A 14,863-nucleotide genomic window follows, 5' to 3' on the forward strand; every position below is an offset into this window, starting at 1 on the left:
AATTTCACAAAATCTTAAGATAAAATTTGCTTGGACATTTGATTAATATTCTGGTAAATTTGCTTTGTCTCAATATTTAATATAAGCTTCTATAAAAACATGTAGCAGAGTCTGCTGTATTATTTAACTTTGGTGTAACTGATATCCTTGCTAAGATTTGTTATCAGGATTACACTAGTCTAGTTGAATTAATTGAGAATATTTCAGCTACTATATTAGTTTAAAATGTTTAAAGAATATAATATCTTTCTTAGGTGTGTGGTGGAACTATGATCAACCTGGGGATAGTTTTTTTTTATTATTATTACAATTTAAATTTAATGTTTTCTACTTGGTCTTAAACAAAGTTTGGCATTTATGTTTTCCTTGAAAACTGATCATTATTGTTTTCAAATATAATCATACAAATGATATTAAAATCTATTAAATGCTTAAAACTGATCAGTATATAGAATTAAGTTTGTATTATTTCTTGTGTATAGTCATGTTTTCTATCTTTTTGTTTCCTTATTTAGCTTGATGATATTTCACTAATTTTAAACAGCTTTTATGTATTTATTATGTAAAACCCAAAACTGATTTTTCTTTAGTCTTAGTATTCTGTTTTATCTTTGTAATTTTATATTTTGGAGTTATTTTTGTATACTCCTTATTACTCCTATGTTAAAAACTTAGTAGAATCACTTTCAAGTTTTATTCTAATAAAATTTTGATCCTATGTAATCTGCTCTTAAATAACTTTACTGTATCCCCTGAGTTTTGATATGCAGATATGTTATTTTAATTTATGTCTGACTAATTTATAATTTAAATTTCTAAACTGTGAGTTATTCAAATTCTATTTTTACCCTCTAAATGAAAAGAACATTGGTTAACTATATTTTATTGTTATTTTCAAATTGTATTAAATGGTTTTCAATCTGTATTATGTTTGTAATTTAGAATATGCTAGGTATAGCATTTCTTTTTAGTTTTTGCTTTTCTCCTGTTCATGCTTTTTAATGTGTCATTTTATTTCTAGGATTATCTGTTTTTTAATCAGGGAACTTCATTCATATTAATTGTGATTAATGATATATCTGGATATATGTATAGTATACTTTTATTTGTTTACTATAATCTCCCTTTTGTAACATTTCTGTCTTATTTGGATTGGCTTTCTTTATATTTGTTTTGTTTTTTCTTTTTTTCCTCTCATACAGGGGTGATAAAGCTTTTACTTAAAGGGCCACAAAGTAAATATTCTAGAGGTTTTGCACCACATTCTGTCTGCATCACATTTTGTCTGTCACACCTTTAAAATTATAAAAATTATTGTTAGCTTACAGGCCATAGTTTGTTAACCTCAATATGCTATTTGCATTTTAGCATTTACCTTTAAATTTTAATACTTTAGTGCTTTAAATTTTAATGTTTAAGCATAAACATTGTCTTCAAAAATATATAGTGAAAAATTCTCTCTCTTCTCTTCAAAAATAGAATTTTGCCATTCTTTACTATCTTTCACTTCTCCCTCTACCTCTCCAAATTACATCTGAGATTATTTAGAGATTTAGGATCCTGATTGTTATAAATTAGATATTAAAGCATATTTTATTTATATAGCAATATGCATATTTATTGTATAAACACTTATACAGCACTTTCTATAGTCCAAGTGTTATTCTAAGTGCCTTAAAGGTATCAACTCCTTTCATTTTCATAATAATAGTTAGCTTTTATTGCTTTATTACCAATTTACAGATAAGTTGAATGATTCACTAAATACCAAAGAGCTACTAGTTGAAGCAGGATTCAACTCCAACCTGACTGGCTTCAGAGTACATTCTCTTACCATGTAGACTTAACTGTACGTATTTTCAGTTTCCTTGTTTAACACTATTTAAATCCTTCCATTGAGATTCTCACCCTCCTCTTTTCTATTTTTTACTGTCCACCTTCCTTAATTTATTTTGAGGAGATCCATAGTAAATGTTGTCTATATAGTTTAAAGTCTTAGACCATCATTATTTACCCTTGTCTTAGGTGACACTGGGGCAAAGACTTCTAAGTACAAAATAACTTTTTCTCTTTGTTTCAAACCACTGAAGTGATTGTTTGAGTATATTCTAGCATGAATTGTTCCTATTGAGAAAAATTACTTAAATGTAATTATTTAATTTTTAAAATTTTATTGTGGCAAAAACACTTAACGTGAGGTCTGCCTTCTTAATAAAACTTTTAATTGTACAATGTAGAACTGCTGACTATAGGTACAATGTTGCAGAACAGATCTCTGTAGCTAATTCATCTTGTTTAACTGAAACTTTATGACCACTGATTAGTAACTGTAAGTACTCTTGGATATCTTTGTGTTTGTTCCTTTTTGTGTGTCAATGCTTTGTCATTATTTTATTTGTGGAAATGCTTTTGAATTTCTCTTGAATCTTGTCTTCACATGATGTGGCTAGTATGGAACTTTAGATTTGAATATTGGAATTAGAATTTCTTTTTGCATAAACTGAAGAAAATATGTAAGAATTTTCTTTTTGTTTGTTTAATTCCAATTTCATTTTATTCTGGTTTGTCATAGTAATGCTTTCTTTCTCCTATTTAAAAATTTTAATTGGTTCTTTTCCGTACTTCTTTTCAGTTAGATATTTAGTTGTTCTTTTATGTTTCTTTATTTCTTTCTCAAATTAATGCATGTAAGATACTGATTTTCCCTCTCAAGAGATTTGGCTGCATTCCATTCTCTTTGTTTCATCCTTCTCTGATAATAAAACAAAATACATAAATTGGTAGTGATACAGACAAAACGTAGCTATATATTGAACCAGCATAGTACCACAAGCAAATATTTTCCTAATTTTCAATAAAAAAATAAGAGTGAAACTGAGAAATTAGAAACCAAAAGTGCTGGTAGAGCCATAGCAAAAGTAAAAAAATATTTATTTTTCCTCTAAGAATATTATATTTTATCATTCAACATGTTCATTTTTATCTTCCCTATTCTGTTGCATCTTTTAGAATTCAGCCAGTAAGATAATGTTTCAATAATTGTCTTAAAAAACAATATATACAAAAATTCAAAAATCAGAAAAAAAGTGAATATAAATAGGAGTAGGAATAAGAACACACCTGAATTCTAGACTTTTTTCAATTTCATACTGGCAATGTAATTTTGGTCAACTGTATATATTTTTAACATCTTCACAGTGGAAGTAAAAGTCTTTAATTATTTCAATCATTACTTGTTGGACTTTGTTTCTCTGCTATTGAAGTATGCATTGGAGATAAAATGATGGCCAAAAAGATTTATTTACTTTGCAATGCACTCCTTTTCAGTTTGATGCAATCTCACTTGTCCATTTTTACTTTTGTTGCCTTTGCTTTTGGTCTTATCTCCAAGAAGCTTTCCCCTGTTTTCTTCAAAAGTTTTACAGGTTTTGGTGTTCCATTTAAGTCTTTAATCCATTTTGAGTTGATTTTTGTATATGGTGTGTCATGATGGTCCAATTTCATTTTTCTGCATGTGTATATTCAGTTTTCCCAACATCATTTATTGAGCAGACTATCTTTTCAAGGGTGTTCTTGGCACCCTTATTGAAGATCTGGTCTCTCTATTCTGATCCACTGATCTATGTTTCTGGTTTTATTTAGCTTGAATATGGTAATCATTTCATGATGTATGTATACATATGTCAAAAGAGAGTGTTGTACACCTTAAATATATACAATTTTAATGTAAAATATACCTCAATAAAGCTGGAGGGGAAAAAGAACTTAATAATAAAATGGCTAGTATTGATTGCTTTTTTAATAGTTAGATTTGCCATGTTATGGAACATAAAATACAGGATGAACATAAGAAATTACAAAATACTTAATGAACCTATAGGCATAGTCAAGAGAAAGACAACATGACCTTGCACTTAGGGAGAACTTTAGGTTGATCTACATGAAAGAAGGGGTAAACAAAAGAAGGATACTTTCAAGAAGTAGAATAAACATGGGAAAAAGAAAATTAGAGAGTGACACTTTCAGGGACTTGAAGTAATTCAGAATTGCCAGAATTTACAAGGTAGTTGGCAAAGAGAGATGCCACAGAATAAGAGATAATAAGTGAGAAGTTCTGGGAGAAAAAATTAAGTAATAACAACTTAAATTGACTTTACAATAAAGGCAATAAGAAAGATTTTAAGTAAGATAGAGGCAGAATTATTAAGATAAAGAAATAAAATTGAAAATTATAATAGTAATCATAGTAAACAAAATATTTGCTTTAGTAATTGAAACCCTAAATCACCCTCTTGCAAAGATTATTAAATTGGGACACTTATTAGAAAATTTGATCATGAAAAATATAGACAATACAGTAGTTGTAAAACCAAGAAAGAAGACACAAGCGCATTTTTAAATATATGTGTAGTTATATTGATTTAATAAACTATTGTTGGGAGGCAATTTGCCAAGAGCTTCTTATACTACATATCTGAGTGTGTTGAGATTACAAAGCTCTGACAACTCTTTCATCCAGGTCACTTTTTTCTCTAAATGTTTGTGCAAGCAGAAATCTTGAAAACTGAGAAGTGTCTCTCTCTGGACAAAAAGCAGAATTGAAGGATTCCTTAAGCTCAAGATCACCCTGTGTGGAAAAGTCCCTTAGTGTGCAACATACTGCCAAGGCAGGCTTTATCTGACACTCTGTGTAACCTCCTGAGACTTGGGGGCAAAGGAAACTTACACAAGTTTCTGCCATTCCTAGTACTGGCTGTGCTGTGAACAACATAATTATTTGTCTTTGACCGAGAAATTCCATGTCTTTGTCAGTATCCATGGAATCGTGACATGCTGACTTGCTAGCTTGCATGAGGGGTAAAATCCATCTCCTTGTAATTATATCAAATTTGAAAACATAAATAAACTGTTTAGTATTCTAGAAAATGCAAAATTCACTAATTTTTGGACCTTGACATTTTTGGAGAATTCTTCAAATTATTGAAGAATCTTAGTGACAAGATTCTTCTTTACCCACAGGGGTAAAGAAGATTAAGAAAAAGTATGCCAATTCATTATATTACAATACTGCAGTTTGAGAAGGAATAAACAAGGGTGAACTCTACAGATCAATCTCAATTGTAAACACGGCTACAAAAAAATAAAATTATCAGTTTAGGATATGAATCAAATAATGTTATACAGGACATATGCTCTCAGGTAATAGTTCATAAATTCTAAAGCTGTTGAAACTTCTTATGATTTTAATATCTGAATTCACTGGAGACATAGCAGAGAGTTCTTGATTAGAATCTGTGAACATGAATTACTATTCATTATTTTCATATATTTATTAGTTTGAAAATTTAGTTCTGGACTTTACTAAAAATATAATAGATGGCTGACTTCTTGAGAAGAGTAATTTTCTTTATATTGACAGCACATAGTATAATGTCAGGCATTTGGAAAACTATTAGTAAGCATTTAATATTAATATAGGTGAGCTTTATTGAAAGTCTAAAATGGGGCCTGTGTTTTATTGAGTCTGTTGGGCACATGTTTTCATATTCACTGCAGGAGACATGGAAGGTGAGGTGCAGAGAGATCATGTAAACTTGACTTACTCATTTACAAGAGGAAGAGTTTATATCATTATTTTCTATTTTGTAATGCACAGTTTATCAATATTGGCTAAATATTGTACTAGTTTTCTAATGCTGTTGTACAAAGTTACCACTAATTTAGTGGCATAAAACTACCCAAATCTGCCATCTTAATATTTTGTGGGTTAGAAGTCCAATGTGGTCCTCACCCAGCTAAAATCAAGGTATCAGCTGGTTGTTTCCATGTCTTGGCTGTTGTGAATAGTGCTGCTATGAACATAGGGGGCACGTATCTTTTTGAATTATAGTTTTGTCTGGGTATATGCACAGAAATGGGATTGCTGGATCATATGGTAATTCTATGTTTAGTTTTCTTGGGAACCTCCATACTGTTTTCCAAGTGGCTGCACAACTTATATTCCCACCTTTTCTCCACACACTCTCCAACATTTGTTACCTGTAGACTTTTTAGTGATGGCCATTCTGACTGGTGTGAGGTGGTACCTCATTGTAGTTTTGATTTGCATTTCTCTAATAATTAGAGATGTTGAGTATCTTTTCATGTGCCTATTGGGCATCTGTATGTGTTCTTTGGAGAAATGTCTATTTAGGTCTTCTGCCCATTTTTCGATTGGGTTGTTTGTTTGTTGGAGTTACCAGATGTAAGCTATTATATGTAGAATGGATAAACAACAAGGTCCTACTGTATAGCAAAAGGAACTATATTCAATATCCTATGAGAAATCATAATGGAAAAGAATACAAAAAAAGAAAGTATATACATCTATATAACTGAATCACCTTGCTGTACAGCAGAAATTAACACATTGTAAATCAACTATTCTTTAATTTTAAAAAAAGAGCAAAAATAAAAAGATATCAGTTGGACTGCATCTTTCTGGACAATGGAGAAAATCTGTTTGTTTTATATTTAAGGTTTTTGAAGAATTCAATTGTTTGTAGTTGTAGGACTGAGGTCCTCATTTCCTTGCTATCTGTCAATTGACAGCCCCCATCCTATCTTCAAAATCAGAACACTGGTTTGTTTCCTTGTTACCCTTTGTATCTCTCCAGTCTCTTCATCTTTTTTCTCTTACCCTTCTTTGTTCTTCTAGCTTTAAGGACCTATATAATCATATTGGTCCAACAAATTATCCTCCTTATTTAAAAGATCTGTAAACTTACTTCCATCTGCAAAGTCTTTTTTTTTTTTTTTTTTTTTTTTTTTTTTGCTATATAACATCATATTCATAGATTCTGTGGAATAAGGCATGGATCACTATTTTGGTTATCACATGAGTTAAACCACCAAATTGATTAACTTGAGTAACAATAAATATGTATATTCTTATTTGAATAATTTAACTTATGTACTGGATAATATAATCCAGATTTATTTTCTAGTAAATATATATTCTATCAGAAAAAGAAGAGATTATCATTTTAAATTTATGAAAAGACAGTTTAACCATATGGTATATTAGGAAAATTGTAGGTGGGAACTATTTCTAACCATAAGAAATTTCTTAATAACAGAGAATTTTCTTTATTTATATTTTAATAAACAAAATTAGTAAGCCATTTTATTTCAAATTTTAAATAAAAAAAACATCAGACGTTTAACAAGATATTTGAAGTCATTTAATATTGATAAGGACTGCTGGATATTATTGCAATGAGAAAATTTGCAACAGTATTGTTTCTTTTCCATATTTTAGTTTAACACATTCCAGTTAGTTTTCTTTATGTGCTTCCCACTGGGTGATTTCATATTTTTCTCATTTTATTATAATTTTAACTTAATAATCCTGTTCTTTGAGGTAGACTCCAAAGTAGCATTCTAAATTTTTTAATACAAAATTTCAGTAAATTATTTTCTGCATGCTCTTGAAAATATAATATATTTTTTAATGGGCATAAGTTTTGTACCTCGAAAGAAGAGTTATTTCACAAAATTTCTGAATTCATAGGTGCATTTTCATATTAAAATTTAGAAGGTAAGGAATGTAATTTAACATTACTGGTACTTATAAAGTATTTTAAGCAAATTATAAACAAAATTCCTCAAATGAGATAACAACAATTTTGTATCTCTAGCTATTGAAATTTAAAATTTTCCATTTTACATATGGCAGGGTTTTTTTTTTTCAATTATTAAAAAAAAAGAGAGAGTAATAATATCTTGACATATAGTAGAAAATTAGTATTTTTAAATAGATTTTCTGTATAAACACTTTAATAAAAATGCAGTAATAATAATAACCCCCCAAATATATTCTGTATATATATGGGAAAGTTCAATCATATCAAGATATTAATTCACCTCTGATAAATCCATGAATCCAAAAAAATTTAATTAAAATCATTATTAGGGATTTATAAGATGGCTCTAACATGGAAGAGTAAAGATTTAAGCATATCCAATAAAATGTTGAAAAAATAAAAGGGAAGAATTGGAGAAGGAAGAAGAGATGGAGGAGAAAAATTAGAGAAAATGAGGAGCAGGAAGAATTGAGGACTGGCTCTATCTAACATAAAATTTTAAAATAAAACCATATCTGCTCTCTTATATATGGAATCAAAAAAAAATGAAACAAATGAATGCATATAACAAAACAGAAACAAACTCACAAATATAGAAAACACACTAGGGGGTTACTAGTAGGGAGAGGGGAGGAGGGAGTGACAAGTTAGGGGTAAGGGATTAAAAGTTACTAACTACTATGTACAGTATAAATAAACTATGAGAATTTATTTTACAACACAGGGAATATAGCCAATATCTTATAACTATAAATGGAGTATAACCTTTAAAAATTGTGAATCACTATGTTGTACACCTGTAACATATAATATTGTATATCAATTATATCTCAATAAAAAAATAAAGACATTTTAAGACATTCATGATCAGAAAACAACAATAACAATGACAAAAACCTAATCCAACAAATTGGTTAAAATGCTTTTAGTTAATCAACTTGGAGCCCATTGTACCTAGGAAATAAAGGAGCATAATAGGAAACAATGTTGACTATAAACAAATACTTAAATTTTATAGGCCATGTTAAAGATCCTATATTTTTTAAGCGTAATAAGAAAACTTTGAGTTTTATGTGGTAGTTGGTGTAAAATGAAAAACTACATATTTTTGGAAAGATCGTTCCATCTATAGAAGGACAATAGTTTGAGGAGGAACAAAGTCACTTGAGAGAAACCAGTTTTTAGGTTACTGTGGTAGCATAGATGCATAATTATAGTAATTCCTTCAAATTAACCAATGAATCCAATGCATTTGTTCTAGGGTTCTCTGACTGAGTATTGTCATTGGAGATTTCTGGATTGTGGTATTAAATGCATGTTGAGTTTTGTATATGCTATTTTTACACCAATTCATCTCTGTCCAAGATTCATTAACCAATATGTCTCATTTCTTTCGATACCACTCATTCAGAAAAGAAATGTTTGACATAGCCATCAGAAGTCACTGAAGATGACAACTGAATCTAGTGATAATTTGATATTAGCTGAGAGCCTATAACTAGTATTTATGCCTATTTCTCTTATTAAGGAAAAATGAAATAGTAAAGCTCATTGAATACACATATTTGCCCATAGAGATGATTATTTTAGGACATTCTGTTAGCAGTATATATTAAAGAAAGGATGATAACTTAAACTACTTACACTTACTGTGATTGAATAAGAACTATATCTAGGAATTAAATCAAATTTCATCAACTTGGGAAGTCCAATGAATCTTTCATAGCATGGCTTTCAGGAAATAGTCAATATTTAAAAAGACAAGTGAATGCATAAGCTGGATTAGGGATATAAGTTTGCAGATGAAAGTGCTCATAATCTTAAGGCTACATAAGATTCTTTTGTTAGAGGACATTATTGAGAAAATTATGCATAGTTAGAAGCAAGATAGGAAGATCAGAAGTTAGTGCATATGTGACAGTCTCAATTCCTTAAATTTGCTTTAAGTTTCACACAAAAACCTGTACATGAATGTTCATAGCATCTTTATATATAATTATAAAAAAATAGGAAGCAACCAAGAGGTGCAATAGCTGAAAGGAACTAGAACCAAAGTGTGGTATATCTGTATAATGGAATGTTTTTCTGTGATAAAAAGAAATGAGCTATCAAGCTGTAAAAAGATTTGGAGGAAACTGAAGTGTATACTGCTAAGTGAAAGAAACAGTGTGAACAATCTGTATATTGTATGCTAACTATATACACTCTACTAATGGAAAAACTGTAGCGAGAGTAAAATTATCAATGTTTGCCAGGAGGGCAGGGAAAAGAAGGCAGAAGGATAAATAGGTGAAGCACAAGGGATTTGGGGGGGTAGCAAAACTATTCTGTATTATAACCTAATGTTGGATACATGGCATTATGCATTTGTCAAAATTCATAAATAAGTACAACACAAAGAGTGAGTCTTGATGTAAACTATGTACTTTAGTTAATAACATCTTAACATTGATTTATTAATTGTAACAAGTGTATCACATAAATACAAGATGTTAATAGTATGGGAAACTATGTGTTGGGATAGGGGTAAGGGGTATATGGGAACTCTCTATTATCTACTTAATTTTCTATAAACCTAAAATCGTTTTTAAAAATAAAGCCTATTAATTCAAACACAAATAAAACTGAATTTTAAAGTATTGTTTCAAAGAAAGGATTGGCTACATAATGCTATATGTATTTAACCTGGGTAAAGTGAGAGCTTGTTTTTCATAGCAAGAAATTCAGAGGCAGAGATTTAAGTTGCCCATATCTCTTGTTTCCTTCTTTGTGCATTGAAAATAAAAGCGCTTGACTAATAAATGAACAGGTCTAGATATAGTTCAAACACTTTCTAGTTAAGAGGATATATATACTGTAGTTATATGTGTGTGCATGTGTTCACACGTGAATGCATTTTAGTGGTGTATGTTTCTATAAGGCAACAAAGATATAAATATATACCATAGCCAGTATGAATATCACAGATTAAATATTTATTATAGTCTTAGTTCTAGATACACAGATATCTTGATAAAATAGCTAAACTACTTCCTCTGGGTCAGGTTTTTATGCTCAGCATGAATGGATGTACATCCCTTTTGATAAGCCTGAGAAAAACTAATGAAATCCTTTTACAGCTTCTGCAGCATTTGAGAAAAAGGCATTTGTTGAGGTGAGTCCTGTATCCTACTTTCACACAAGCTCACCTCTGTAAAGATTCAGTAGCCAAAATATAACACAAGTACACAACCCATATTTGAAATATGACAAATATATATACATAAATTGAATACTTTATAAATAAAATATATTTATATATAAATATATTTTATAATAATATTACATATAACCATATGTAATATTATATAAATAAAATACCCCTCCATCCATTCCTATGTTAGTCTCATGCATTTATTTACGACAACTTCTCAATATCTAATGGTCATGTACCTTATTTTTATATCAATTTTCCTCCATGCCCAATCATAAAAAAGAGAATGTTCTACCCAAAGAGTGAACAATTTTGACATTCTGTTGCTTAGGGATGGAGGCTATTTATTGCTCCAATGTGCTCAATTATGGGTGGCGGAAGATAACCAATATGACAGCGTGTGAAGCCAAATAGTTGGAAAAGACCAAAAATATCATCAGCCAAGTTTTTTAATCCCTGTAGTGACAAGTAATGAGGGAACACATCATATTGCCACCAACTTCATTCATTTACACATACCTCTGAGGCTGGTGCTAATATCTATCCTTTCTTCCCAAATGAAAAAAAACAACCAACCAAAAGAAAAAAAGGAAAAAAAATATTCCTCAACCTTGTTTTCTATCAATTTCAGTTTTCTTGAAGAGGAAAAATTAAAGGTGGTAAAAGGGCTATACAGGGGAATAAAGCATACTCATTCTTGCATTCCAAGCTCAATGCAGTCTACTCTCATCAGCAGCATGAAGAGTGGCTCAGTATAATACAGCCTCTTGCTAGCAGAGTTCTGAAGTGAAAGAGGTCACTGAGAAAGAGGTCAGGCTAATTTAGCACTAATGCTCCCACCCTGGTGAGTTAGGGGGTGGGTCCCCAGATAATCACTCCCAAATCCAGGCCCTCCCCAACACAGTCTGCCCTAAATCCATTAGGATCAGTCTAACTATATCCTTCATTCTTGCTTGTAGTAACCATAAGAAACCTCAGACTCAGTCACCCTCATCTCCCCAAATCCAATCTCCTTTAAAGCTCTGAAATTCCTTTTTTCCCCTTATTCTATTATTTGAGTTCCTGACAACCTTACACTGTGCATGTGGAATTATTTTACATTCTGAGATTAAGTTCTTCTCTGACCAATCCCTTCAGATTATTTTTCTGATGAAACATGGGTCTCCTCTGAGGACATAGCTTCCACTGTTGGCTTCTCAACTGATAACAGTTTTTGCTCCTGAAGCTCTCATACAAGTGAGCCTAAATATTTTCTTCAGAATGTATTCCTAGTTCCAGACCTTTATTTCTCTCTTCCCCCTTAAAGACTTCTGGCTTTGATGCTCATTCATATTATCAGATTCTTTGACCCACTAACCCCCACTTGTGCTAACATCTATAACCTCCTGGTTCATTTCCCCTTATTTCCCCTCATAGCTCAAAAATTTTAGCACTGGTTTCAATGCTACTCCTGCCTTCATTCTCTGATGATCATTTCAACCAACCCCTAAAACAATTCCTTGAACTTCATTTCTCCAAATTCTTGTCTTCATCTTAGCTATAATCCTTCATGGCTTTATACATAGTCTGGGTCTTGTGATTACCAATAAATGCAACATCTCCATGATCTGAGTTTCTTGTATCTTATATTATTTGATCACCACCTCTTCTCTCTAATTCACTCTATCATCTTTCCCTGAACAAACTTCAAATATATTAAAACCTCCATTCCATTGATACCAACTTTTCATCATACCTCTTTTACTTGATGTCTTATATTCTCATTTCTCAGGTTTAATTCCATGCCCATTAATTAACTCAACAGATATCCACTAAGAGCTAGGCACAATTTTAAGTGCTCTGTATATATTAGTAAACAAAGATGAAAGGACCTCTGTCTTCATGAATCTTAAATTATAGTCATTCCCTTGCATATATCCTAGTGTATCAATCAGTTTGGGCTAAATTATGCTGTGATAACAAATGACTCCCAAATATTAGTGACTCCCCAAAACAAGGCTTTAAATATTACCTATATTTTATGTAAATTGTGAGTTATCCTAGGTTCTCCTCTATCCAACCAGCATCAGTTTATATCTTGAACTTGTCTATCATGGTGGAGAAAGGAAATATGGCACATTGATGCAACAGCCCTAAAAGATCCTACCATTAATTTGAATATATCATTTCCACTAAAATGTTATTGGCCCAAATAATAATGTGGCCAAGATTGAAAGTATAAGATTCCTAAGGATGAGGACCACGAGAAGGGGTCTGACAGACTTTTGTCCTTTCTCAAGAGTCAAACTTACTTGGCAAAACTGTAGCCTTAGCTAATTCTAATTGTCTCTGGTTACTCTCATCTGCACCCACACTGCTGGACATGACTAGAGGGAAAAAATATACCAACTCATGAACTGGTCACCAAATGGGTAACCATAAATATCAAATGGGTTACTAATAATACCACTAAATGAAACAATAGGTCTCTCTTATGAGTTGAATTTGTCATCCCCCCAAATTCATAATGTTGAAGTCATAAACCCTAGTACCTAAGAATGTGACCTTATTTGAAGATAGAATTTTTACATGGATAATTAAGTTAAAATGGGGTCATTAGAGTGGGTCTTAATCCAATATGACTGATGTCCTTATAAAGAGGGAACATTTGGATACAGAGACACAGAGATGGAAGATGCCATATGAAGAATACAGGGAAAAGACAGCCATCTACAAACCAAGTAGAGACGCATGGAACAGATTCTTCACTCATAACCCTAGAAGGAATCAACTAGGCAGACACCTCAATTTTCGACTTCTAGCATCCAGAACTGTGAGACAATAAATTTCTGTTGTTTAAGCCACCCATTCTGTGATACTTTGCAATGGCATCCCTAGAAAACAAATGCAGACTCTTAAGATGTTCACCTGCTTATTCTCCCATCTCACAATACCTGCCTCTTCTCACCACCAGTAACACACACTTCATACTTAGCCTGATGATGACTTCAGTGAGATGATGATTTCACTTCCTACTACTCTAAGAATATTAGAGTCATCAGAAAATATCAAAATATGCCTTCTAGAGGCTCTTTCTATAAAATACACTCACCCAACAACATCTGCATAAACATATCTGCATTATTGTTGAATGTCATAGATGGAATATCTTTGCTGCTATTTAAAATAAATCCCTTCATTCCCCCCATCTCTTCAAGGGTGTCATTCCAGCGCTCCTCCTGAGTCCTTTCTACATAATAACATCTTCCCTCTCTACTGTAATATTTTCATTATCACAGTCTTTCATCAATAAGAGATAATAATATTTTATCTCACTTTCCATATCAGGTACACTATTTCTTTGCTTGCATTTGCAGCAAATCTCCTTGATATTATTGACAATTCCCATTGTTTCCAGTTCCACTCCCATTTCCTTTTAAATTTGCTCAGATCAGGTTTTCTTACCTACTGCTGTATTACAACTACACTCATCCTAGTGGACAGAACATAAAGAAATCCTCATAATCCCTGCCTTTTAATATTTATGTCCTTGTGTAATCCGTCTCCCTTCTATAGGTGGGAAATGTGACTGTCTTTTAACCTTTACAATATGGCAAAGGTGATGGGTTTTATGTGATAATGTTCAAGTGAATACGTAACAATCTCAGGGAAGCCTTTTGCTGTGATTCTCTCTCCCTTGATGGATGTGATGAAGTAAGTGACCATGTTAAAGAGGCTCACTTGTCATGGAACTGGGGGACTACTTCCAACTAACAAAAAACTGAGAGCAGCCTCTGGCCAACAGCAAAAACTGAGGATTTCAGTCTAACAGCCCATGAGGAATTGACTTCTGACAACAACCACATGAACTTGGAAAAGATCCTTTCACAGTTGAGATGGGACCCAGCTGTCACCCTGATTGTGTCTTTCAGATAATATCCTGTAGCAGAGAACCTAGAAAAGTCGTACATAGATTCCCGACCCACAGAATCTGTGAGATTAAAAAAAAGTGTGTTGTTTTAAGCTGCTAAGTCTGGGTTAATATTGTTTTACTGCAAAATATAAC

Source organism: Mesoplodon mirus (assembly GCF_964341445.2).
Source record: "Mesoplodon mirus genome assembly, chromosome: 5".
Lineage (NCBI taxonomy): Eukaryota > Metazoa > Chordata > Mammalia > Artiodactyla > Ziphiidae > Mesoplodon > Mesoplodon mirus.